General features: G+C 38.7%; 1 protein-coding gene and 1 pseudogene across 2 annotated transcripts in view; one reads left to right on the top strand and one right to left on the bottom strand.

Moving 5' to 3' along the window:
• Positions 1 to 27,523, bottom strand: part of CHCHD3 (coiled-coil-helix-coiled-coil-helix domain containing 3) — a 266,380-nt gene that overhangs the window by 111,649 nt on the left and 127,208 nt on the right. The window lies entirely within an intron of this gene.
• On the top strand, positions 23,344 to 23,960 carry LOC148162540 (large ribosomal subunit protein eL15 pseudogene; annotated as a pseudogene).

Raw genomic sequence — 27,523 nt, forward strand, 5'->3', positions numbered from 1 at the left:
GGGGACAGGCCAGGGAATTCCTAAGCCCCTCCTGAAACTAGATTTCCAAATGTCTCTTGTCTACTGATTATTTTTCTAATTATTTCCCAATTATCTAGTTAAACAATACTTCTCATCCCTTAATTTCATATATGTCTCATTTTTAAATCTACTTTCTTCTTCTACTCTTCATCCTAACCAGTTTATAACTGTCTGGGTCTACCATTCAAGTACTCTTTCAGAGAATTAGAAATAATAACTAAATCACTCAGTGGGAAAAGATATAAACTGATAAAAGTGAAACTTCATTGAGCAGCCTCTTTTTCCCTAAATACACTGCTTCATATCACCATTCTTTATTTTCACCAGAATGAAAAGAACATTGTAGGAAATTATTTACAATAAAGTCTAAGTATATAATTTATTTTGGGTGCATTCAAATAGTACGGGCTGCATCCAAGTTTATGATTCTGCTGTTGTTTAAAAAGAAAAGAGTAAAATCAATATATATAATTGTACTTGGTTGGCCAGTTTATTATTCTGAATCTGGACAGAATCTAAAAGTATTCTATACAATCCCACAGAGAAGATTAACTAATAGACTTTCCTTCTACCAGAACTAGTTCCTGTCTTTAAACTAAATCCCTCCTGCTGAAATTAAATCCTTAAAAAAATTAATCCCATACTCAGATGTAGCTAGAAAAGAGCCAGTCATAATCCTCCATATCATACTTCTACACATACTAGCAGAAGGTAATCCCCTCAACCTTCTCCTCTTTTAACTAAATATCTCTGTTATACAGCCAAGTATTTTTTCATCCAGCTCTTCAACTGCAATGTGGATCTTTTCTGTATTTTATTCAAACTCTACACCCCCTCAGGTTATTTAAATTTTGAGAACCTTGATTTCTTCATCTAAGAAATGAAGCTAGTGACACCTGCCCTATTTCCTCTCTTCTCAGAATCAAATTAAATCATATATGTAAAGGCATTTGTAAGAAGTTAAAAACAACATACTCATTCCAAGTAGGTATGTGAACAAACAAATGAGAAAAGAGGACCAGAATGAAGAAAAGACATAAGGATAACATCGTTAAAATTTAAGTCAAGCTTTGTCTATATTTCCTGCACTCACCAGAGCTTATTTACTCTGTAACAATTTCCAGTTTTGATTCTAATAAGGACTAGTTTAGCAAATTATAACAAGTTAAGATCTTAGCTCTTGCTGCATTCAGAAAGATCTATTGCAAAAATCTTGAGTTGGCTGCTGGATGGGCGATGGTATAGTTAGGGAGACAAAGGCACTGAATCTCGAAGCTAGCATTTACTAGCTTTAGGATCTTGGGAAATTAGATCGTGGCTATCTAAGTCTTAGATTCTCCATCACCAAAATGAGGACAATAATCAGATGCTCCTTAAACGGGCTCTGTAAAGATTAAATAAGAAACTTTAAATAAAGTTCTGGCACAGTGTGGCATACATTTGGGAAACCATACAATCAGGACCAGTAAATGATACACTTAAAACACAAAGTGAAATACAAAAGTTACCTATGTACTTTATACATTAAGTTGTAATAAAGCATCTAAATACAAATTCTTTGCCAGTTGTCCGAAATAAGAATGAGTCCTTTTCTTTGAGTACGGCTCTGCTGAGTTTCCTATAATCTTTATAATGGGTTATCAATAATTTGAACTGGTTTCCTTAAAGGTAAATGAGAACTAAAAGACCCTCATAGAGCAATCAGCATGCAGGATCCCTCTTGATTTCCATCCCCCAATCTTGCCCACAGTTCTCTCACCCATACCCATATCTAATTCAACAGCAAGTTTTTTTAGTAAATCACATTTATGAGTCTTTCCAAAGCATTCACCTTATTTTTCATATAATAGCAACAGATGACATGACATTTAATTAATATATGCAATAACATATATTAATATGTTATATATTAATATAACACCTAACATAAATAGGCGTGCAAACAAACATGACTGACTTTTGGTAAGCATCCGACTTAACCGATCAGGTAATGCACAGGAATGTCAGAAAGTCTACTAGCGATGCGCAACAATGAACCACGGGCATCACAGAGTCTATTTCATGAGGGAATGGAAGTTGTTTAACCTACCAGGTGGATTCTGGGGAGGTCAGATAACAGTTATACTATAGCTGAATCACCACCACCACCTTTGCTTTCACAACACTTACTGGTTGAGTAAGAACCACAATATATCTGGGTTTGCTCCTGGGAGATCCCACATAAATTTTTTACCCTCCTTTGACCACATGATCCCTAAGAAATTGATCTAACCCTCTCCAGAAATGTATAAAACCAACTTTCAAGTTGACCAAATCCAGTCACAAAATTTCAAGGTTAGTCTGAAGTGATTCTAGCTTGCAGGAGGCAGAGACAGGGAAAGATCCGGGAATATTAAACATAAAGCATACTGTTATTTGGCTAACTTTATAATGAGAGAATTTTTTGCACAGTAAGATGTGTGTGGCCCCTGTGTACACCACTGGACGAGCAGAGACATCTTGCTCCAGCTTCCACAATTTGTGTTCTAAATGCAACCCAAACTGTTAGCTCCAAAGAATTAGCCTTTTAAAAGTGGTACTTCTCAAAGACTTAAAGCTACAGTCTGATGTGTCACACAAGTATAGAGAGTGTGACAAGTAACCTAATCCTACTAATAAAGTACTGAAAATTGTGACTGACTTATTTCTTACAAAAACCACAGAAGATTCAAGATTATCCCTGTGATAAGTTGCTCTCATTCCTTGGGTTTCTGGGTTATTTTTTTAAGTGAGAGAGAAAGGGGTAGAGCTACAGGTAGCACACTGGAAATGCATATCATCATGACCCCTTTATCTATCCCTATTTATAATATGGGTAATCCATGGAGCACCATTGCACATACAAATATACAAAGAGCAAGAATTGTTGTTCTACCACTGAGGTCAGTAAACTGTAGCCCAAGGGCCAAATCTTGCCCACCACTTGTTGTGGAAATAAAGTTTTATTGAAACATAGCCCCATCCATTCATTTATGTATTTGTTCACGGGTGCTTTCATGCTGCAATGACAGAGTTACATAGTTGCAAGAGAAACTGTTTGGCCTGCAAAGCTTAAAATACTTACTATCTGGCCCTTTACAGATAAAGTTTGCTGACCCTGGCTCTAACAGAAATATGGTACTTTAACCAAAAGATCTAGAAAACCTAGTCCTCCAACACTTTGGGGAAGAAAATGAATAGCTGTATAAAGAAGATGCTTATCTAACATGCAAGTCCTCCCCACAAGCAGACAAACAGATAATTCAGATACAGAACTAGTTTTCTGAATGACCAAACACATACACTGAAGATCAACAAGTTCTTTCAACTTATTATTCTTAAGTACAAGACTATGAGTCACAGAGAGGATAGTTTCTGAACTTGTGTTTTATTTATTGTTTATTTGTTTATTGTTTGCTGCCATGAAAAAGAGAAGCAAAAACTGTTATGGAATTCCAGGATGGTGACAACATGCTCTTGTATGTTTTAGAAGCAAGCTGTTCTATGCTCAATATGCCTACCCAACAAACAGCTCATCCTACCCAAGTTCAAATTCACTTAGAATTACAGGCTTGCTATCTCCCAAAATAAGAATATAATCGTTGTTCACTTAATTGTTTCGTTTTATGCATCAATATTTTCTTAATGTTCTCAGGTTTTAAATTTTAAAAAGCTACTTACAGATTACTTTTTTAAAAATCTGGCACTGTAGTTTATCATGAAAATGGCTTTTTAAACAATACATCCCAATACAGCTCAGCTTCTTTGTTAAATGAGAGTAAGAAAAATAATTCTAGACCTCATTCCTTTTTTGCCCACCTAACAACACTTACTGGTTGAGTAAGAACCACAGTAACAGGCACTGCTTGGGTTACAATGGGAACCACATGTCATATCCTCCTCTGGGCTCCCGGGAAAGAGGCTGTTCCCCACCTATCACTGACGGTTTCCTCTTGACAAATCACCACCACAGAGAAGCAAAACTCATTGAATGTCATTAAATGTAGAGCAAGGGGAAGGAAAAAGTCATATGAACAATATTTTAGTTTTAATATTATTATATTTGAATAAATTATGACTCCAATTTTGAAAAGATTTGAGGGTCTATATATACATACAAGCAAAAAAGCTAAACTGTACTCATAATGATACTCTAATTTTATAAAATTCTTCTCCACCAAAGAATTCAAACCAATTATATATTCCTGAAATATACTTACACCACTACTTTCCTCCAGGCTCTGAAATTTCATTTAAGAAATGTAATAAAAGCAAGTAAATTCAAAGTACGAGGACAAGTTTCACTACTCACCCCTTGAAACAGTTCTTTCGCAAAACAGTAAGATTAATAATCTACAAGTCTCTGCATATTAGGCCCATCATAAAAGTAAATAGCAAATAAGCCTAATACTTGCTTGAAGGAGGTGTCAAAAATCTCAATTTACAGATAAATAAACTGAAATTAAGAAAAGCTTGAGATCTTTAAATAAAAAAACAGAAAAACATGACACACACCAACAAAAAGCACAAAAAAGTTTATATTAGTCATCTTCCAAAGATGACTCCAAAGGCAATGGCTTGAAATTCTGAGTGTATTTTTCCATTAGAAAATGGTCCAAAGGCAGCTGCAAAGCCTAAAGGGGACTTCTTATCACCAAGTCTCAGAGGCTGATGGCACTGGATTAGTGAGAAGTCTAATTTCCCTACAGATCATAGGGAACTTGCAGAGACAGAATTTTAGAGTTTCAAAGGATTTGAAAAATTCATCCTTTCAAGCCACATCTCTGTTGAGAGGAAGAAACAAAGGTTCAGCAAAAGTAAATGACCGCCCAAGTACCCACAGCTAGAAAGAGTCAAGGGAAGAGCAAAGAAGAGCTGCCTCCATTCCTGCCATCTTTTTCTGGGTGCACACAACTGAGCTCACAAAGAGAATGTACAAAGGAAAGGGAAAAACCTATTGTCAACGTGGTAGGCAAGAAGCCGGATGGAGGGAAAAGAAGAAACAGCTTAAGGGGAGTGCGGGGAGATGGTAATGAACGGGCTCGTAGAGCACACCCAATGTACCCTAAGAAGGAAGAAAGGAGTCGACCAAATCTCTCCTCACTCAAAATCTGTCTGCAGGCATTTAATGTGACCTCTCCCAAGCAAAACTACTAATATTACCACTAAGCACCTCTGCTAAGTAATCAACAGTCTTTGGTTCATATCCCCCAAAGCCTAAACACCAAAGAAAATGCCACAAAGTTTAGAGAACTGCCCAACACCCCACTGAAGTGCCACTCACTGATAGGCGTCTATACCAGGTCTGTACCCCATATCCTGCTTACTCACTAAAAGAAGTCTCAGTACTGTAGCCTGGCTTTTATTCCTCTCAATACTAAAAAGGGGCAGAAATGGCAAATGTACCAGCAGGTACTACTGATACATTTCAACTTTGATCAAATGTCCACTTTGCTTTGAAAGGCATAAGCCCTATTTTTCACTTGAGCATAAAATTATTTTGATTATTTGAGTCTGGTATCTAAGTCGCCTGAACAATTTTTAGGGAGTTTTATTCACTTTCAGGTTTTTAGCCACAACTGAGACCCTCAACATTACCGTAGGTCTACTTAAAAACTGCTATTCTGTACTTTACGTACAGGGCAAACTACCAGCAAAGCAACTATTTACCTTTTAAATCCCTTGACCAATAACGAGGAAACATCATTTCAAACAGTCACGCTTTATCAAACCTACACCATCCATCATGTGCTGAATGTTGTTGGATAAACATATTAAGGTATATCTTAAACAGAATTTACATGTAAACCTTCATGTGAAAATTTACTTATTCCCACACAAGGCAGAATCTACAATGGTCAAGAAGAAAAACCAAACTCAAAGAGCCATTTAGAATATGAATTCAAGGGCGCCTGGGTGGCTCAGTTGGTTAAGCGACTGCCTTCGGCTCAGGTCATGATCCTGGAGTCCTGGGATCGAGTCCCGCATCAGGCTCCTTGCTCAGCAGGGAGTCTGCTTCTCCCTCTGACCCTCTTCCCTCTCGTGCTCTCTATCTCATTCTCTCTCTCTCAAATAAATAAATAAAATCTTTAAAAAAAAAAAAAAAAAAAGAATATGAATTCAAAATAATCGGAATAATGTCTTGCTTAAATGAGATCAAAACATGTACCTTTCGGGGCGCCTGGGTGGCTCAGTTTGTTAAGCGACTGCCTTCAGCTCAGGTCATGATCCTGGAGTCCCGGGATCGAGCCCCACATCGGGCTCCCTGCTCAGCAGGGAGTCTGCTTCTCCCTCTGACCCTCTTCCCTCTCGTGCTCTCTATCTCTCATTCTCTCTCTCTCAAATAAATAAATAAAATCTTTAAAAAAAAAAAAACATGTACTTTTCAAACACATGTCACAATAGACAATGTCACAACAATGTCATAACAGACATTCAAAGTTCAAATGCATCAACAGAATCTTCTAATAAATTTGTTGTTATCAAAAAAATCTGCATTAATAATCCTTTTCAAAACTTTGATATTCTGGTTAGTTTTAAATGTCTGTGTGTTTCAACATAGTTGGAATGTGATGATCCATTTATAGACAGATTTGTATGTGACTGGACACTCCAAACCTGGTTCTTCCATATGGGTAGAATAGATAAGATTAGACATAGATAGAAATAAATATGTAAAATATTCAGAGAGAAAAAAGATTTTTTAAATTACTCCATTTATGCAGTGGCCAGATTTCTGGCAAGTGCAACCAGTTAGAACATAGTATTGACTTCGAATAAGATTTATTTTTTAATTCTTAGCAACAGGGGTGTCAGGGTCTGTAAACCTGACTATACATGAGTTTTATGTGCCTTCAGATCTTCATGCATAAAATTGCGTGTAAAATCAGATAAAAATCAGAACCGAAGTTCTACATCCAAATAAACACACTTATTCGAATATAACTTGTCAGTGGGAGATAGACCCCACTCGATAACCAGAAATATTTTTGGCCTTTACACTTTGAAAGATTTGTTTAAACACTTTTGCCACACAAAGATAAAAAAGAAACAGACATATGGGAAGTTCAATTTGACTTAGGGAATGAGCAGGAATAATTAAGCCCAAAAATACATAGATGAAGCGTTTAAGGATTTATTAGTTCTATGCAATAAATGAATGGGTACTAGACTTCTGAAGAATACCTCAACCCTTTGGAGACAACACTGATTAACTATGCAACTCATCAGAACCATAAGAATAACATTTGGCTTACAAATCTTGGAGTAAATATTCAAGGAACTAGAAGAATGGAACTTTGACCACAATTGGAGAAATGAGGGATGAGAACAAAAGAACTGTTGGCATTAAGATGACTGACCAGGGTGAGATTATGTGACAATAATGAGACTAGGAAAAAGAGGCCTGGTTTTACTGAAATATGGAACATATCATATAGAAATTCTGAAGACTAAGAATCATCAATCAGCCTACTGAGTGGGAAGGACAGTCTGGTCTAGTATTACCCAACAATGGTCTCCCAATAACATGGCATAAAGACATGAATCACAGAATGAAGTAAAAAGCAGAGTGTTTAAAAATAGCTCAACTGTTTTTAATTTATAAATCTGTCATTGTCCCCTAGTAATTGAAGTGCAATTCATTATTCCTGGTTTTAAATATAGGGAACAACTAACCTCTCCTCAACTGAGCTGCTAATACTCCAAATTGAGACAACCAACAACTGAACTGAAAAGGGACATACTGACTGTGGTCGGAACTAAAGGAACTTTAGTTGGCCTTGGTAACCTACTAACTCCTTTAGTGAGGAACTAAAATTCTTTTTTTTTGTTTTTCTTTTTTCTAATCTCTTAAAAAAAAAGAAAAAGCCAAGCAAGTGTGCAATATCCAAAATTCAAATGACACCAGAGTTCAAACTGTGGAGTGGTTATTTTTAAGTGAGGATCTCTGAAGGACTCCCAGCTTGGTTTAAATAGAAGCAAGTAATATTCCAACACAAACACATTCCTTTGAGATGTGTTATCTCTGGGATAAGCAAGGCAAAGCATATGAAATACCAAATGTCCAGCTCGTTCACTCTAACACAGACACACACACAGCATGCAGTCATACCCAGCCACCTGAGTGCCACATGCCTTGGGAGAGATCTAAAGCTGCAACAAATTAAACTAGATCCTGTTTCTTTAAGGCCCAGAACTGAAAAGAACTGAACACTAGTGGTGAACCTGTATCCCTTTGATCTTCATTGTAACAAAAAAGCAAGATGACATGCTTAAATGAAAAATCATTTATAATGGATGAAAGAAGGGCTATTCTTTCTTTGAATTTATCTGTTCCAAAGGGAAAAGGGTGGGGGAGTTTGGGGGAGAAAAATAAATTCTGAAAAAACAGAACAATCCTTATGAGATAATAATATCAATAATGGAGTGGAGCGGGGAGCAGAGGAGAAAGAAAGGATGTGAGGAAAATCACTTCAGTCTCCATTAGAAAGGGGAGAGATCCTAATCTAACAAATGGGTGAAAGACAATTTCTCATTTAAGTAAGATTAATTTTAAAAGAACCTGATTATGCTGCAAGGTTGCAAGTAGAAACCACGGTACATCATGGATTAACCCTGCACTACGGTGACTCTGGAATTCATTTCAAAATGACTGGATTTTATTATGGCTTTCCAGCAACAATTTACTACTTTATAAGATATAAATATTGGGAGTAATAAATTTGTCTATTGCTACCTGTAAACATTAAAATTGAACTTAATTAAATGCATTATTCACAGGGGACACGGTTCCCCTAGCTAGCCCCTCAGTATGGTGATGAGAAGTTTTAACTGAGTTTATATTATTTATACAGATTTTTGAAAAGATCTGTGGCTGTTATTTTTCACCTATGGCACAACCTGTCAGCACCCAGCCATACTAATGCCATACTAACAAACTGTTTTATTGTCAATATTTTTTTTAAGCAAAAGTCTATCTCAACCAAGATCAATGGTTCAGTCAGCTGAATCACAATTTATTGTTTTAAGAATTGGTGTATACAGAAGTGGAGTAGAAGTTCTAGAGTAGAAGAACTTTTGGAGTTAGTTATAGCTCTTATAACCCTGAAGAAGTCATTTAGTTATTTAATATGTGTGTCGACTCAGACCTGTGCAATGTTCTGCAAACCTCCATGACGTTCCTAAGTGTCCCAGATATGATAAAAGGAGCTGAAGAAACAGATGATCACAACCCCCATCCACTAAGAGCTCACATCCACTGGGGAAGTGGAGCAGAAACACAGAAGCAGAATAACAAATTTCACGGTGGATGGAGAAATGTTAACAAAAATGGTTCCAAAAGATGGGGCTCCAGAAAGGGTTAAGGTGGGAAAGATGGATATTCACAAGCAAAGGCATTAAAGCATGGAGGGGTGGTAGCATGAAAATGCATGGCAGATTCAGCAACCTGGTTCAGGGCAGTGGCATCTAAGCTGCACTTGGAAATATGGCCGAAGACGAGGCAGCAAAACCAAGCATGGGCAGACTATGAAGATGGGCCTTGGTAACCTACTGAAGCTCCAACTTTACCTGGAGACCATGGTGGGCCACTAAAGGACGTCCTGCCTGGGAGTAACACATCAGAGTTTCACCTGAGATAAACCAAACCACTCCAGAGGCGATGTGCAACACTGAGGCAAGTAGTTGGGATATGCTTGAAGGGATACAGCCTAAATGTCACGAAGGCCCAGACAGGGTCTGTGGCACCAGGTTTGGATTCCAGAGTTTCAAGGAAGTGGAATCAGCAGAATATGGAAAAGGAGAGAGGAATGGCAAGGAGGACAATTGGATTTCGGATACAGATGGTGGTCTCACTCACTAAGAAAGAGAACAGCGGTTTCTGATGAAGTCTGCAAGTGAAAAGACTTGGCTAAATATTACATGTTGAAAACTAGAGCCTAAGAATATAGATTCTGAAGTTCTTGGTTTATAGCTGATGGCTAGAGCCATCGGTGCGGATGAGACTGTAAACGGAGTACAGAGGCTGAAAAGAACGTACTCAGAGGAATAAGCAAATGAGATGATGGATGTGAATGCATTCTGTAAACTGTACCTTCCAGACATGGGTGCTTCTCTTTTAATAAAATATCAGTGCCCATCCTCCTTATCAAATAATTTCTGATGTCTTCTTACTAGCAGGTCTCTATATTATGGGATATGGACTTAATGATTAGAATCTAAAGTATGACAGAACTTTAGGGAGTACAGTTTATTAAAACCTAGCTTCACACAGATTACATATAAGCCCATATTAGATTAGATTAGATTAGAACCATATACAGTGAAGAGCTCACTATAACCAAGACAATGAAGCAGATGTCAGCCTATTCCCCCAAAATGTAGTATAAACAGTAGTTTCATGCAAAATCACAAATTTTCTGCAAATTGCTGATGCTTCTGACCCCTTTCCCAGATGCCTTTATTAACCACAATGAAGTGAAATGGGAAATCTCCTTTACTCTGAATATGCACACCAAGTCTCTGGAAACTCTCTATTCTTTTCTTTTTTTTCTGGAGAGGGGGACAGAGGCAGCGGAGGGAGAGAGAATCCCAAGCAGGCTCCGCACCCAGTGCAGAGCCCAACATGGGACGCGATCTCACAAACCGAATATCATGCATGACCTGAGCCAAAATCAAGAGTCAGATGTTTAACCAACTGAGCCACCCAGGCACCCCTCTATTCATTTGTAACTTCTCACAGCCATCAACTAACTCTGTTCCTAATCATATAGGTAAGATATAAAAAAATCTACACATATCTGTAAATGTAGGAAAAGCTGGTAATTTGATCAAATGTGTAATAAACTTCAGCACCCCCAAGATTATAACACTGAACCTTGCCCGAGCATTTATAGTAGTGTCTAACAGCTGCTGCCAAGTTGCATGGAAGCAACCAGTTTAAAACAGCTTGAATTTCTAAAACAAGTGCTATTTTTCAAAAAATGAAAGACACTTAAAATAGCTCTATTACTTATGTATCTATTAAGTTGTTCAAAATTGACAATCTTTAATATAAGGCTCTTCTTGGAATTGGATGTCGATTTCCAATGCCGGAAAGTCAGAACAGATTTCAGAAGCATTGGAAGAACTCAACCCTAAGTAAGACTCAAAGGTATGTTTCAGCAAGAAAAAACTAGTCTGAGAGAACACAAACCTGTCAGACACCTTGAAGACTTCATTCTAACTTTTTTAAAAGGTCCCATCTATCCCAAGAAGTATCTTACACTACCCTGAAGTCAAGGATATCCGTATCTTCTAACATATTTAAGTATTCATATAATAAATCTATTGACTGATACAGGTTAAGCAATTTCAGCCTCTTTCTCTCTTGGAAGCCCAGAACTTCCAGAAGAGTCCCACAGAAAGACTAGGCTAGGGTCTTTAGGGGGAGACCTGACTAGGAAGGTATCCTGTTAAGGGAGGAGGGCAGACCCAGGCAAGAAGGAAGACCTGTAACATGAAGAGAATGTAATCAAGGATAAAAGGTAAAAACTAAAAGAAGTCCAGGAGACCTGACCGAAAGCTGAAGTTAGGATGATATGTCAGGAAGGGGCAAGTAAGTCAGGTAAGAGGTATCAACATCTGATTAGCAATGAAGATGCACCTGCTCAGGACACTGGACTGAGAATTCCATTGAGTCTCACCTGACCGTGTTCACATCAGACTCCTGCCCTAAAGAATAAATTGACTTGGCATTCACACAGTAGAATGCAGAATCTCGGTACATCCTGTAACTGAGATAATGGAGGCCATTCGGTTGCAAACTTCTCTCCCTCCAACTTAAATTTCCTCATATGATCTTCTGAAGAGGATTTCTCTTCCCTTTTCAAAGATCCTCATCTCTAAACTTGGATAATATTCCCTCCCAAAACTCTCTGAGATTGTGCTCTATCAATTTATTATCACCTTTCTTGCATTTTTGATCTTTCCCTTGCCATTGGATTCCTTCCCTTAACTCTCAAACATATTAATCTCTTTAAAGAAAACTGGTACAGCCACTGTGGAAAATAATATGGAGATTCCTGAAAAAATTAAAAAGAAAACTACCATATGATCCAGTAATTCTGCTATTTACCCAAAGAAAACGAAAATACTAATTCAAAGACGTATATGCACCTCTATTTTATTGCAGCATTAAGTGCAATAGCCATGATATGCAAGCAGCGCAAGTGTCCTTCCACAGACGAATGGATAGAGAAGATGTGGTATGTACACACACACACACACACACACACACACACACACACACACACACAATATTACTCAGCCATCAAAAAGAATGAAATTTTGCCATTTGCAACAACATGGATGGATTTAGAGGGTATAATACCAAGTGAAATGAGTCAATCAGAGAAAGACAAATACCATATGATTTCACGCACATGTGGAATTTAAAAACAAAACAAATGAACAAAGGAAAAAAGAGACAAAACAAAAAACAGACTCTTAACTATAGAACAAACTGGTGGTTGTCAAGAGGGGAGGTGGGAGGGGAGATGAGTGAGATAGAGAAAGGGGATATAGAGTACTTACCCTGATGAGCGCTGAGCAATATATAGAATTGTTGAATCACTATATCGTACACCTGAAACTACTACAACACTGTATGTTAATTATACCTGAATTAAAAAATGAGCTAAAAACAATGAAAAAAATTTTTTAAAAGAAGGGGTAAAAATGAAGAAAGAAAAAATAAGGAAAACCTCCCAAAACACTGCTGCTGCTTCAAGGTATATATTCTTTGCCACAATTCTTTCACAGGTTAAAGTCCTGACAGAATAATGACTGCCTCAACTTTTTCCCTTTTTCCCTTCTTTAACCATCTGAAAGCTGGTTCTGATTCCACTGCTTAATTACACACATTATGAGGCAAGGTAACCACTGATCAATAATTGCCTAAGTCAATGGCCTCTGATCAGTGCTCATCCTGCTGGCCCTCTCTGGGAGCCACTTCCTGAAGCTCTCTCTTCTCCTCACTGCCAACACTCCTCCATTCTCTCCTTGCAGATGACTTCTATGTAATCTCTTCCACAAGTCTTCCTCCACCTGCTGATTAAAGGTGGGTATTTGCCAATGCTGCCTTTGCCCTCTTTTGTCTTCTGTCCACATTCTCTTCTTTGGAGATCTCACCATTCCCCAATCTCTACCTCTCTCCAACCCTGGCCACCCTCCCCAGTTCCAGAACTGTCTCCAATTTATTTAATGAACATATCCACAAGGATGTCTTGGAGGTACTTCAAACACAGCAACCTGAACTTTAACTGGTCATTAACCTTATTTTAAAGCTGTCACCATCCAATTAGACAGTAAGAAACAGAACACAGGAATAGGCACAGGAAGGCTTTCCTCTTATGGTGACAGGTAGATGCTTAAGGGTTGGAAGAGTGCCTTCCTCAGCTTTGTATATAAAGTCAGAGAATCTATGGTTCTGAACACCACTAACATGACAGAGTATTTCCTCCACAACTGCTCTAAGGACCAAAGTACTTTAGGTCTGCTCTGAGGAACTAAGAAGGTAAGAGAAAGCTTCACCACCCAGTTACTTGGGTCCTTACCTCATCAGATGGCCTTAGAATTGCTCATTTGCTGGTTCAGTAATAAATCAAAGTGACAGAAATCTTAAACTGACTTGTGATTCCTGCCAGTCTTTGAAGTCAGAGTAATCTTTTTGGTATGGCATACAAACTCACTTCTTTCTAATCTCCCACTTCTAAACTCAGCAATGTCTACCATATATAACCTCCCCCTTTGAATTCCAATGTACAGTTGGAATTGAAATTGCTTTGCCTTGCTGGGAAGGCTGCCCCACATTCCTATCCTAAAAGATTTTCACCCTTTCTTCTCTCCTTTAATCTATCCTCAACATGGCCACAAGTCTGGCCATTTGGCTGCTCTGTGCCTTCCAACCTGTCAACCATTAACAGTCTTTCTTACCCAGCCCCTACATTCTAACAACATTCATATATTCAACAACCAGAAACAGAACTTATGGGTTCTCCCATCTCTGGATCTTCTTGTTCCAGCTGTCCTCTCAGTTCGGATGCCAAGAACCTTTCAAAGCCCTAAGCCCCTACTTCTTAAAGTTCCAGCTCAGATACTCAGTCTTCTAAGAAACTGTGGCAGGCTCTCTCCTCTTCCATCCCTACGGCCCAACCCTATCTCTAGAGCCTGAATACTCCCTCAGCCCTTTGGCACTCTGTTTCTACCTGTGCAAATGTCAATCCTCTGAACTAGAATTTTAGGTTAAGAGAGTGCGAGTCATCTTTGTATACCCAGAGCACTAATGGTACAGCACATAGGGAGTGGTATATTAATGTGGGAAAACACTAGACATGCAGTCACAAGAGCTGGTTCAAGCTACAACTCAATCACTTATGCGGTAGTAGGGATTTCCATCAAGTCACTTAACTTTTGCTTCTCAGTCCCCTCCTCAATAAAATGTAAAATAATAACTCCTTATTTTGAGGATATTCAAAGGCACAAGAATATACAGGAAAGTTCTTTGGAAAACCAGTATAATGCAAACAAATATAAGACAATACTAGAATGTTTTAAAACACAATGTGTGTTGATAAAGATGGACTCTTTCTACAAAAGCAACGCTGCTATAAATGATTAATACTGGCTACAGAAACTGGATGAGACAAAAACATCAAAGAGGTTTGCTCACTAGTAATACTTGATCTCTTTAAGATTATTAAATTGTTTTATTATACTGGCACGTAATATGCTAATCAAAGTATTAAAACTCGATTTTAAAATACAGTATTTTGTAGCCTTCTGTAACTTCAGACATTAATTTGGGTAAACAGTCATTATATTACACTCATATGCCTAACTGCTCAGTTATACTTTCGACATAAATGTCAATTATGTGAAATAGCTTTTGAAAAAGAATTTGTATCATTTTTTTCTTAGGATTCAGTTAACAACCTACATTCTCACTGACCAATGTAAATGAGGTTATAAATTTCAAGTTCTGTAAGAAGGGTATCTTAAATGCCATCCACCCCAACCCCCAACACACACACATTTAACACCATGTCTACGTTACTTCTGAAAAGAAAGAAGAAACCCACTGTGCAGCAGGCGGTGTGAAATATAATGCAGCTTTACACTGCGTTATGAAAGCAAGAAAACAGCCAGCTGTGAGTCAGAAATAGAACAAAATTTCAAGTTGCACACCCAAGGGACTTTCAGGTAACATTGAAAGTATTCCTTAATGATGAATAGCTGATTTCATTTCAGACCCAGTATGAACACTGTAGGATATATTTAACATTTTAATTTTTGGTTTCAAAAAACGAATAAACCTGTTGGTCAGACGGAAGCGTGGTGGTCACAGCGGCCGATCTATCAATCAATCCAACATGGCTGGGCTCCACCAGCAGACCCTGACACCAATTAGGAAACTGAAATAGCGAGCTGCTGCTACCAGGTTACAGTTTTGCCAATTAGAGCACATCCTGGGTGAGAGCGACCAATGAACGCTGGAACCCAGGGTCAGGAAAGAGAGGTGAAAAGCACCTCGTGCAATGTGACATGAAAAAGAAAGATTGCGGGAGGGACAGAGAAAAGAAGCAAGACAGTCTGAAATCAAACAGTACATTTTATTGTTCACTTGTCAAAGACATGCGGGCACTAAGACAAAGCAAAAGCAAGGCGCTTCCCTTGGTCTCTATCCTGGAAGGAGCTGCTTATTGGCCAGCACAACTTGGGAGCCCATCGCTGTGGTACATGAGCACTGAACCTGCCATCTCCAACTGTTCCCTTTTAGTCAGGATTCACAAGTTAAGCCAGCTCATGCAGGGTCTGGACGTCAAAGACAGACCACTGATAGACACATATCAAAGTGTCTGTAAGGACAATATTTCAGATCAGGCTCATTATTGGCACACAACGCTTTTCTGCTAAAATTTCTCTTTTTTACATCCTACAAAATTTTAAGGACCTCCTTTCAATTTTTCCACCTAAGTTCTCTTCTAAGCCACAGCTTATAGCCCTGGCTTACCAAACCGTCATAAAATCTAAGGACCTCAAAATCTTCCCCCTTGGGTCCTTTCATCTAGTCACTGTTTCCTGCCTCAGAATACCTTCTCTTAATTCCTTCTCTTAATACCTTCTCTTAATCTCCTGGCTTTGAGGGACTCCCACAAAGATCCTTTCTGCTCTGTGTCTCTGAAAAAGCAAAAGGCAAAAGCAAGGCTGACAGGAACACCTTCCAGAGTATGGAAGTTTGGGACTATAGCTGTCATTTTCAGAATCAGATAAAAACCTAGGTCTGGATCACTTTCACAAATGTGAAGCAGATTCTGGCCTGAGTCAGATGAAAATGATAGACAAAAATTTCCTACACATTAAAAGGAACTGTTATTTTTCAAAAGCAAAAGTGCTATTATTCATTTTTCAACTGAGTCACAGGTGGTTACAACCTATTTTCCACAGGATCTAATGTCAGGCTCATTGTGGTGACTCAAATTCAACGCTGGTGGCTCTCTGTTCTGCTACTATCAGTTTTGTAAGAATGAGACCAAGCAATTCTAATGGTGTACACTCAGCCCGCTTTCCACATATATATCCATAGAGGAGGGTGTATTTCAATGATGGACATGGAAAGCATCAGTCAGAATTTATCATAAGTAGCTTCTAAATTGTTCTAGGGCCCTAAAAACATAAAAGATATTTTTCCTCTAGAGAGGAGGTTGTCAACCTTGGCTGCCAGCTGGAATCACCTGGAAGCTTTGAAAAATGCTGCATCCTAGGTTCTACCCTGCAGAAATGTTGATCTCATTGATTTGGAGTGATATCTGAGAATCAAAATTACTTTTTTTTTTTTTTTTTAAGCCCCAGTCTGACTTGGTCCATATCTGGGTCTGCTGGTCCTTCCCTCAAAAGATACCAGAGCTCAAAACACCAAAATACAGCAAAGCTAAGCCAATGATCCCAAATATTTCAAAGGTTTATTACACACACAGGCTTGGACATGGCTAGGGGAGTCTGTGGGCAAGGGGGCCACAGGCAAAAGGGCTCTCACCCAAAAAGTAGGTGCAAAGAGACAAATGAGGCCAGGTGCTGGTGATATACATATAGAACCGCCACACACCAGGGGGATTTCTAACTAATGCTGGGTGAGGACTAACTTCAGGTGCTCCATTCAGGTTGTGGAGAGGGAGGTATCAGAAGGGCAGGATAGGGTACATTGCTCAGTCTTGCCGGGAGTAGCAGAAGTGAGAAAGTGGCAGCATCTGACAATTTCCACCCTAGTAGATGCTTCAAGGTTTAACAAAATGTCATTTTGCTGGGAGTTACTTATCATGTCCAACTCTATTTCTCTAGAGTAGCCAAGCAGACAACCACTACACTCTAGCAGTACTTCTCAAACTTCAATGTGCATATTCACCTGGGAATCTTGTTAAAATGCAGATTCTGCCTCAGTAGGTCCAAGCTGGGTCATAGAGTCTGCACTTTTAACAAGCTTCCAAGTGGTATCAATGCTGCTGTTTCATGGACTGCACTGGCCCTATTCTTCAGAACTGTCTACCCTTGACTTACAGGCCTCTCACAAATGAAAATCCCATGGTGGCCTCTGGCTTACACATTCTGGGTTGCTTTGGAGGATCTGTAGGTACTGGAAAAACTAACAACCCTGAGAATGGGGCCCAGATAAGTGGAGAAATACTACAGCCATCTAAATCCATATTATTGCTCCTCAAATATTTACGGCATTTGTTAACTGTCTTCCCACTAGAATGGATACTCAAAGCGGAAACATGTGTGTACAGCTTCCCACTGAAGACCTAGAGCTTTCCAGCACGGTGTGGGGACCCAAATTTGCTGGCTCAAGGAGGGACTGGATGAGAGGATGTGGGCACCGCATGTCATGCTGGTGTTTGGTTACCCCAGTCTGTGCTACTAGTTCATTCTAGGCAAAGACAAGTTAAGTGGGGCAACAACCTCAGTCTTGCCTTCTGGCCAATACTTAGGTAGGTATGCCTGGCAAAGGGTGCAAGATGATAAAGACAAGAGACTATCCTGCATCTTTTCAATTCTAATTTTTTTTAAAGATTTATTTACTTGAGAGAGAGAGTATAAGTGGGGGCGGGGTAGAGAGAGAGGGAGAGAGAATCTCAAGCAGACTCCCTGCTGAGCACAGAGCCCAATGCAGGGCTCAATCCCAGTACCCTGAGATCATGACCCGAGCCAAAATCAAGAGCCACCCACTCAACCAACTGAGTCACCCAGGTGCCACTCTTCTCAATTCTATTTAAAACACACTGGGTATACTGTGTCCAGCACAAGAGAAGACAAAATGGAAGAGGTATAACTGTAGAGAGACCATTTTTTTTTTACTTCGGTTTCCTTCAATTGCCATAATGAAAGAAAGGGAAGCAGCCTCTGTAAAGTATAACCTGAGTATAACCCTGAATCTTAACTCCACGAGACCCCCAAAGGACCATGATGAAATGGCAAAGGAGAAACTCTGAGCCTCAGGAAAGGTATTAATCCATCCTCAGAAGTCAATCATTCACAAATGCCTACTAGCAAAACTATCTCACAAAATTAGAAAACTAACAAAATTAGAAGTGCAAGTACCTGAGGCAGAATAAAGCAAGTGTAAAACACAGATTTCACTGACTAGCATGGACCTCACAAGGCCAGCACTGATTCTCAATGATTTTCAAATTGTAGGTTGCTACCTATTAGTGGACTGTGAAACCATTTCAGGGGGTTACAACCCACTGTTATTTAAAATGGAAACAGAATAAAATAGAAAATATGAGGGCAGAAAGTAGAATGTAGTATTATTTCTTATGTTTATTAATATATATGTGTGCACTGCATAATTTAAAATTGTGTATTATTGTAGGTCATGATTTAAAAAATTTTTAAATACCCATCTACACCAAGGAGGACCATATTTCATATAGTGTCACAGCTAAGTAATGTTTACAGACTAAGAGGGCACATTTATACTAGAGACCGTATGGCATAGTAGCTCAAAGCATGTGTCGAGAGCCAAAGTGACTGCCTAGGGGTGAAGGGTAAATCACTTAACTTCTCTAAGTCTCAGTTATTCCAATCACAGGAATAGTAATACTACTACCTCATGCTATAACAATCAAATAAGATATATGTAGAGTTCTTGGCACAGAGCCTGGCATAAGCAAGTGCTTGATAAAATATTATGCATTACAATCACTGCTTAAATGCAAGTCTGCTACGTTTCTTTTACATTATTTCAGAGGTAAAATACTAAAGAACAGGGGTTAAGGTAACTCATGTGAGCAAGACTGTGACGGCTACCTAAGTAAAAAACTGAGGAACTCATCTAATTCTGGAAGAATCTATTTGGAATAAAGAGCTTGCCATTGCAAAAGGGCAAGATGGAAGAGTCATGAACTCACAGAAATGCCATGAAGTTAAGACACAGTGAAAAAAGAAAGCACAGGTCAATAAAGGCACAGATGAAATTCTCCCACCAGGACACCCGAATCTTCCTCTTCTTTTAAACTGCCACCAGTAGTTCTGACCCTGGCCCACAAGAGTATGAAGGACCTTAAGCTTGCCCTGTTTCCCAGTCTTATTCAAACTGTGAGGAACCGCATCCTGTGCTCTTAAGAACCAATTATTAATTAGAAGCCCTGGAAAGCTGGATGGTGCTTGTTATTATTAAATCTAATATCAAAAAAGGATGTGGATAATTACTATATTTGCTTCTCCAACTGATCTTGATGAAACATGCTGAAGTTACTCTTGACACAAGTGTCACCACTGGTAAAGCTCTCAATTTGCTGGCATCTCATCAATGGTACACTCAAAACTTCTATTGCTGTTAAACTAACAGTTTATATTAGGCTAAACACCGTTTGGTAGCCATTGTCAAGAAAATTGGAGTTGCTCAGGCATGGCAGCAGTTACTGATGTTATTTGTTTGGAAGCCTTGTGATTTAGTGAATCACTAGCAATTGTTAAGCAAGTAATTAAACTATAAAGCCAAGACCTGTGATTTTCAGTCTTTTCAAAGCAATAATCATCAAAATTCCAAGTACCATTTAACTGATTCCCTTCTAAACACGCTGGCAACGTTTATGTTGTCATTCATCCAGTTGTACAGTTTATAAAAACTAAATTATGGCCTTTATAGAAATTATATGCTGCTCAACTACTTTGCTAAACATGAGAGGTTTAAAGGAAAAGTTCACAGAAATTATTTAATGAGAACTGGACATAAAAAGTTTTGGATCTGCTCACGCATATGGCTATCTTAGGTTTAATAATATTTCAAAAGTCCTATTTTTAGGACTGAAATACTAAAATAACCAGACTATTGTTCTTTTCCAAACATAAGGATGCATTATATAAATTTCACAATTTTTCTAAGTGCCTTTAAAACTACAAGCAATTTAGTCTATGATTCATGTACCATACCGACTACATGCAATTTTTTTTTACTCTGCATCTCAATTATATCTTAATATTATGGGGGCTGAAATCCATTAAATAAATCGTATTTCACAGACTTCTAGTAAAGTAATAATACTTACATGCATTTTAGAAGAAATTGGCCTGCATTATAAACGTATTCATAATGTCATTACCTGCCTTTCCACACTAACTGAAATATTAGGCAGCAGGGCCTACCTACTTCAAGCCACTGATGAAAGCTTTTAGCAAACCTTATGCTTATTCTGTGGCTGGCAATCAGCTCTGTTAGTTAATATAATCCAATGTTTACAAACAGCAATTTACCCAATGTATAAAGCAGCTCTTGTAATTAGTGAAACATTGTTACTGATTAAGATTTAATCCGGTGGCTAGTATTTCTGCACTGTGCTACATAAAGAGACTGGCTGATCTTTAATCAGTTAAAGGACATTGCCTTTTCAAAGGACCTTATTATTGTAAAGTGTTTTACTTACAAAGCACACTGCCATTAAGAAAATTAATTCATTAAAAATCTATATGACTTAAAAACAATACATCAGTGGTGTTATAAGATGGTAGGAAAAAAAATCCTAGCAAATACCTTCAACAACTTAAGAAAACGTATAGTACTTTAGGGACCTGCCAACACAGCTCTTCTCTATCCAACTGTTAAATATTAAGTAATTGTGTCTTTGGTTTACAACCCTACCTTACAACTTACAAGGCACTTTCATGTGCATTATCTCTGATGATGTTCCCGATCATTCTGTGAAGTAGCTATTTGTGGCTATTAATCATCTACAACTAACAGATGGAAACACTGAGGCTCACGAACATTACATGACTTGCCCAAGGACATTAAGCTAGTAACAGCAAGGATTCACACTCTTTCCTCCGTGCCACATTGCAGACTTGGCACATCTATTTCCAGAGCCTGAATAAACAATCCGAGTAACCCATCAAGAAGAGACAGATATATAGACTACAGACTGTACACAATTTGGAAATGGGCTATTCCAAAGGTCATTTGGAATCTGGTTTGCAGAGATCAATGCACTCAGTCCCAAACCAGCATAGACAAGTCCTTATTTAGTCTGTAATATTTCTGCACTATGTTAACATAAACATTTTGTGATCCTGGGTAACCTAACCACTCTTTATACCATCGCCTCTAAGGAAACATGCATGTCGAATGGACACAGGAATGCCAGAGAGCTGTCCCCACAGGCCACAGTCCAGAGCAGCAGGGCTCCTCCACCGGCTTCTCACACGTGTACCTCCCATGAGTCCCCCACCATCAGCAAAGGACTAGGAAAGGAGAAGGCTCTCCAGGCAGAGCCTGGGGAAGAAGAAGGCAGGAGTGTCCCAAAGAGGAGCTGGAGCTATGAGGACCACACAGCCACTGGTCCCACAAGGCATGGGGTGTGGTGGACTTTGAGTACGTGAGAGTTGGGGTTTGTGGGGAACTGCGAGGAGTCGGGTAACAGCAGGCTATCCCTGGACAGATCCATTCAGGATCTCTCATAAAAGAAACTAAGTATTTGCTTCGATGGTAGAGGGAATATAATAACCAAACATACCAGCCCTTAATGAGATGAGTACTCATAAGAAGATGGCTCTACATGGGTTTCAAATACTGAAAACTGTCAGTCACTCACTTAAAACATTGAAGAGTCCTTTGAACAAATAGGAAGGTTTGCAGAGAAGGAATGAAGAGGGTATACTGAAGCATCAAAGTCAAGAGTCTGTGGAAAAAACTCTTGAAATCTCGTATAAATTAAAAAAAAAAAAAAGCCTGAAAGACGTATAGGAACAAATGAGTATGTGGTATTCCCATTTATATTAATTCATCAAAATTTCTTCTGTGGTTCAAATTGATTAATTCAAATTTCTTTTCCCCAGAGCCCATCCACTAATAAATAGTCCCAATGGACATATTCTCTTTTGAGGAAAACTATTAAACACATGGCTCCATAAATGTATCACATGGGAAATCACCTCCTCCAAGGAGCTAGCTATCTAAAAGGTGTGAGTGATAGGAGGCAAAAACATACTACATTTGTCACTCCCATTAGCATTATTAGTGCTAATGAGAAAGTACACGAACAAGAACACATACCTCTTAATTTGAATGTGTTACAAAAAGTGACTAGGTTAGTCACAGCTACTGGGATTAAAAGTTAGCGCGTAATGCTGAAAAACCGCACAAGGCAATGCTTATGGTGGTTTTGCAGCACAACGTCAAGTATTTAATTACAGTTTTCAAGGCATTTAACACCTCTTGGCACACAGAAGCTGGATGTGTGTGTGCCTGTGTGTTATTCAGACAGTTTGGGATTGCAGGTATAACTCAAATTATCTGGCATCTCTGGGAAATAAAGTGTTCCATGTAAGTGCATTTTCTATATAACTGAGGCTTCTATCTTCATGCATCCTCAATCCCTGATTAAATCTGTGGCCATCTGTAAAGAAAATCTTTCCTCAGAGTCTTACATCTCCCTGTCTCTTTACAGACAATGGGACAGAAAGTAGTGAAGTGCTTCTGAGTTTTTTGTTTTGTTTTATGGATGAATCAAGGCCATCATTAGGAATATTCACCACCAAAGTAATACAGTTCCTACTTTTTACATTTTGTCTCTTCCTCTGACGTCAGGTTTTTAGCAGTCATTTCTCCCAGGATCACCGTGATGGCTTCTAATTTACGGACTCCATGATTCACTCCAGTCTTGGAGTCTGTGGCATCTTCCATGGACCGGTGGGGGAAATAACTAAACGTGTTAAGAAATATAGTTAAGCCTCTCTGTCGGGCAGCAGCCATCCGCTCACAGGGAAGCCAAGATGGGCACTTGGAAGTACATGCAGGAGCTGTGGAGGAAGAAGCAGTCCGATGTAATGCGTTTCTTCTCAGGGGGCACTGTGGGCGGTACTGATAGCTGTTTGCACTCCAAAGCCCAGCGCCTCCCAACCCGGCCCAACAAAGCACAGAGACTGGAGGACAAGACCACACAGGGTTATGTCATATATCAGATTCATGTGCGGCGTGGTGGCCACAAATGCCCGGTTCCTAAGGATGTGACCTATGGCAAGCCTGTCAGTCATGGGGTTAACCAGCTGAAGTCTGCCCCGAAGCCTTCAGTTGGTTGCAGAGCAGCGAGCTGGATGCCATCATGGGCCTCTGAGAGTCTTGAATTCTTCCTGGGTTGGCAAAGATTCCACATACAAATTCTTTGAGGTTATCCTCATTGACCCAATCCCATAAAGCTATCAGAAGAAATCCTGACACCCAGTGGATCACCAAACCAGTCCACCAGCCCAGGGAGATGTGAGAGCTGACACGTGCAGGCCACAAGAGCCGTGGCCTTGGAAACGTTCACAAGTTCCATCACATTACTGGTGGTTCTCACCACGTGACATGGAGAAGATGCAATACTCTCCAGCTCCACCGTCACTGCTAATAAGAGTAAATTCTTACCTAATAAACAATTTAGGTAAAAAAAAAAGAAACATATTGAATAAGTATCAATAAGGCTAGGACCAGGGGCATAAGAAAAATGGCACATGGTTTTATTATTCTTATTAGCACTCAGAAATGGAGAGAGAAAGGTATTGTTCCATTTACCCTGTCGGTTTCCATTTTTAGGAGAAGACAGCAGGGGAACTCTTAGACCCCAGATTCCACATCCAAGATCCAAGTCCCAACACAACCAAAGAAGCCGATTTCTCAATGGCCAACATCCTCTCAGAATAATTTAAAGCTGATGTTTCCCAATCACACAGGTGCCTTATTTTGAGGCACGCCTATTTTCTTTCATCCATTCTTACATAATTCCTCCTGCTAAAGGCATTATGATCTGTGTGTTCAAATGAATGAAACTGATTATGGTAGGGTAGCAATTCATTGAATTCTGTCCACAAATTTGTGACTATATCCAACATAAGAGGGGTAGCCGATGTCACTACTTAACAACAACAGTCCTTAGATTCATAGTCATCCTTGAAGACCGTAGTTAAAAGAAGGCACTAGATTTCTTACAACGCCATGGCGGGGCTCTAGCTGCAGTTACTGCCCAGGCAGCCACATCTATGCATCATTCCCGAGGCCATCCTCAGCTATGCTGCACTAAAGCTCTCCCTGCTGCTCAGCATAACCACACTTCAGCTCTCAGCACTGCTCTTCCTTGTCCTCTTCAAAACATCCCCTCTGAGACCATCTGTCAGCCACTCCCAGACTACAGTTCCTTCTGCAGGCTCTGCTCCCCTACACAGATTTGTGACTTGAGATTCTATCTCTTAAACCACAGCCTCCTTATTTTCTATCTTTTTATCCTCCTTAACAAACTATAACTCTCAAACTTCCACCTTCACCAGCCAGTCGCCCACTTCCTGGGGCTGCTGGGTTCTCTACCTGGCTGGAGACCACAAAAATCAGCAACTAAATCCTGTTCTGCTTAACATCATCATCTCCCCTGCTTTTCCAGCAAATTGCTGGGATAGATGGGTGGTCAGACAGGGCAGGAATGTAGTCAGGGAGGCAGGAGATGTTTACGAAAAGCACAGGACAGGGTGGGAGAACACTAGCGCCTGGCTGCCCATGGACAACGGTGGGATCTGTATGCAGACCTCCCAATCCTTGTTAACCTTGTTAACAGGAGCAGTCACCTACAGGAATGTAATAGCAGTACAGTGATGATGCTTCACAAAGCACCCTCACACATCTCATCTCTCTGAATTTCCAGAACAAAACTCTGAAGAACCCATGGTCATTTGAAAGATGAGGAAACAGATTCAGAAAGACTGGATCATGGCCCAAATCATCTATTTAATGAGCAGGAGAGCTAGGGAGGAAATTACCCTGAGTCCTGACTTCCATTAAGTGTCCTCTCAGGGTCCTCATAACAATTCTAGGTCTGTATTTGTTGACAGGGACCATCCAGGAGGCACAAACTTCTTTCTAATGAGGGGAATGCACAAAGTCCCACAAGGCAGGAGAAGAGGGGAACACTATTACATTCATTCAAAAAAAAAAATCCTTACAGTGACTAGTTTATCATCCTTGATATAGTGAGAACAAGGGTTGAAATAAATTATTTATGATGTATAACAGTTTAATGGAGTATAAAATAGACTCTCTTTTTCACAGTTAGTAAAAGTTGTGGGGTTCTTAATGTTGCCATATCCAGACTAAGTCTGTATCTTACTCACCCAGACTTTTGACAGGAGCATCAATTTTCTAAATTCTTCTCTAACGACTACAAGTTAAGAAAGAAAATCACTCTCAGTGCTAATAATTGCGATTCTCTGCAGATACTAAAGAACCCACTGTAATTTCACATCATTGAATCCTGTGGCTTTATACATCAGAAGAATTTTCAGACAGTTTCTCCTGTGTATTTTTAATATTAAAAGAAGATACCTATATGAAGTACACTGAAGAGCTAAAAATGACATGATGGGATCTAGACTGGTATTACAGACTTGAAAGTGCTGTATGACAACATCCATAAAACATGAAGAAAGAAAAATATCTCACACAAATGTCCTCTGAAAAAGCAAACAAGTACTTCTCTTTGTTCATAATGAAAACAGGAAGAATGAGCTAAATGAAGTTCACAGGTGAACTTCAATAAATAACAAACTGATGTTATAGCACAATCCACAATGAAGGCATCTGATTGGCTGTAAGAGTCACAAAACATCCAGCCATGCAAGAATAATAAACGGTTTAGTGGCAAAAAGAGAGAAGAGACTCTGGCAAACAATGAGAGAAGGAAAGAGAAAGGATAAGGAATAAGCATGAATACATCCTTTAAAGAATAAACTACCAGGTATTTAAAGTCACATTAGGAGCACAAAAATTTCTATTTACATATACATTCAATACTGCATAAAGGTATTTCAATGCACAAAGAATAATCAAGGGTCTTGATTATTATGAAAATACTTAATAAAAAGACTATTGTTCATCGTGAAGAACAGATGAATCATATCAGTACAGAAATTTTAAAAATTAACAGTCATGACTGGGGAACTGCCTTGATAAAAATTTTTTAAGGTGTAAATCTATGGTAATATAAATAATGTGGTATTGGTTCAAGAATTGGCAAATATAGCAAATGAACAGAATTCAAGACCAGAAATAGTCTTCATTCTACATTAGAAATTGGTATAAAATAACTAAGATATTTCTAAGGAGAATGGGTACATTATTTATTTTAAAAATTATACTTGCAAAACTGTCTAGAAAAACCTCATGTGATACCATATTCCAAAATAAATATGAGTGAATTAAAATTTCATTGTAAAAAATTGAAAACATAAAAATAGAAATAAAACTAATTAAATCTTATAGATGGACACACCGTTCTAATCATAAACTTACTATAAAAAGACAGATTTGACTATCTAAAAATTGAAAAAAATATTTCAAAACAATACTGGAAAATGAAAAAAGGTTATGAATGGGCAATTCAAATTAGCTGTGTGTGTGAGAGAGAGAGAAAGAGAGAAAACAAAAACATTCCAATATACCCTTTCACCCAACAAATTTGCTTCTAGAAATTTATCAAAAAACAGAAAACACATCATGGATATCTGCAAAGATTTAGCCCAAAGGTGTATTCTTCTCCCTAGCTTTGTTGATAAAATTTTTAAAAATGGAAACAACATAGACATCCAAAAATAAGGAACTGGTCAAATATCCAAACTATACATCCATGAAAAGATAACCACAGAAAAGTAATAATGCAAAAAAATATATATATATGCAATGTATTTCTGCATTAAAGATTTTATTTTTTAAAAGCTTTTCCTTTTTTAAAAAAATTTTATTGACCTATTTGAGACAAATTCAACTTGCATTAATAAAATTTGTTTTAAAAGAACTTCTAAAAAGAAAATTAAACTAGTTAGATAAATATTGAAGATCCACTAGAATGCAGACCACTGACAGTAGGCACACAAAAAGTGCTCATAAAATTTTCTGAATCAAATTGATTGAAACCACAACCTACATCAAGCA

The sequence above is a fragment of the Eumetopias jubatus genome, unplaced genomic scaffold (genome assembly GCF_037043125.1).
Source record: "Eumetopias jubatus isolate StellerSeaLion01/CBP00866 unplaced genomic scaffold, mEumJub1_p1.0 scaffold_14, whole genome shotgun sequence".
NCBI lineage: Eukaryota > Metazoa > Chordata > Mammalia > Carnivora > Otariidae > Eumetopias > Eumetopias jubatus.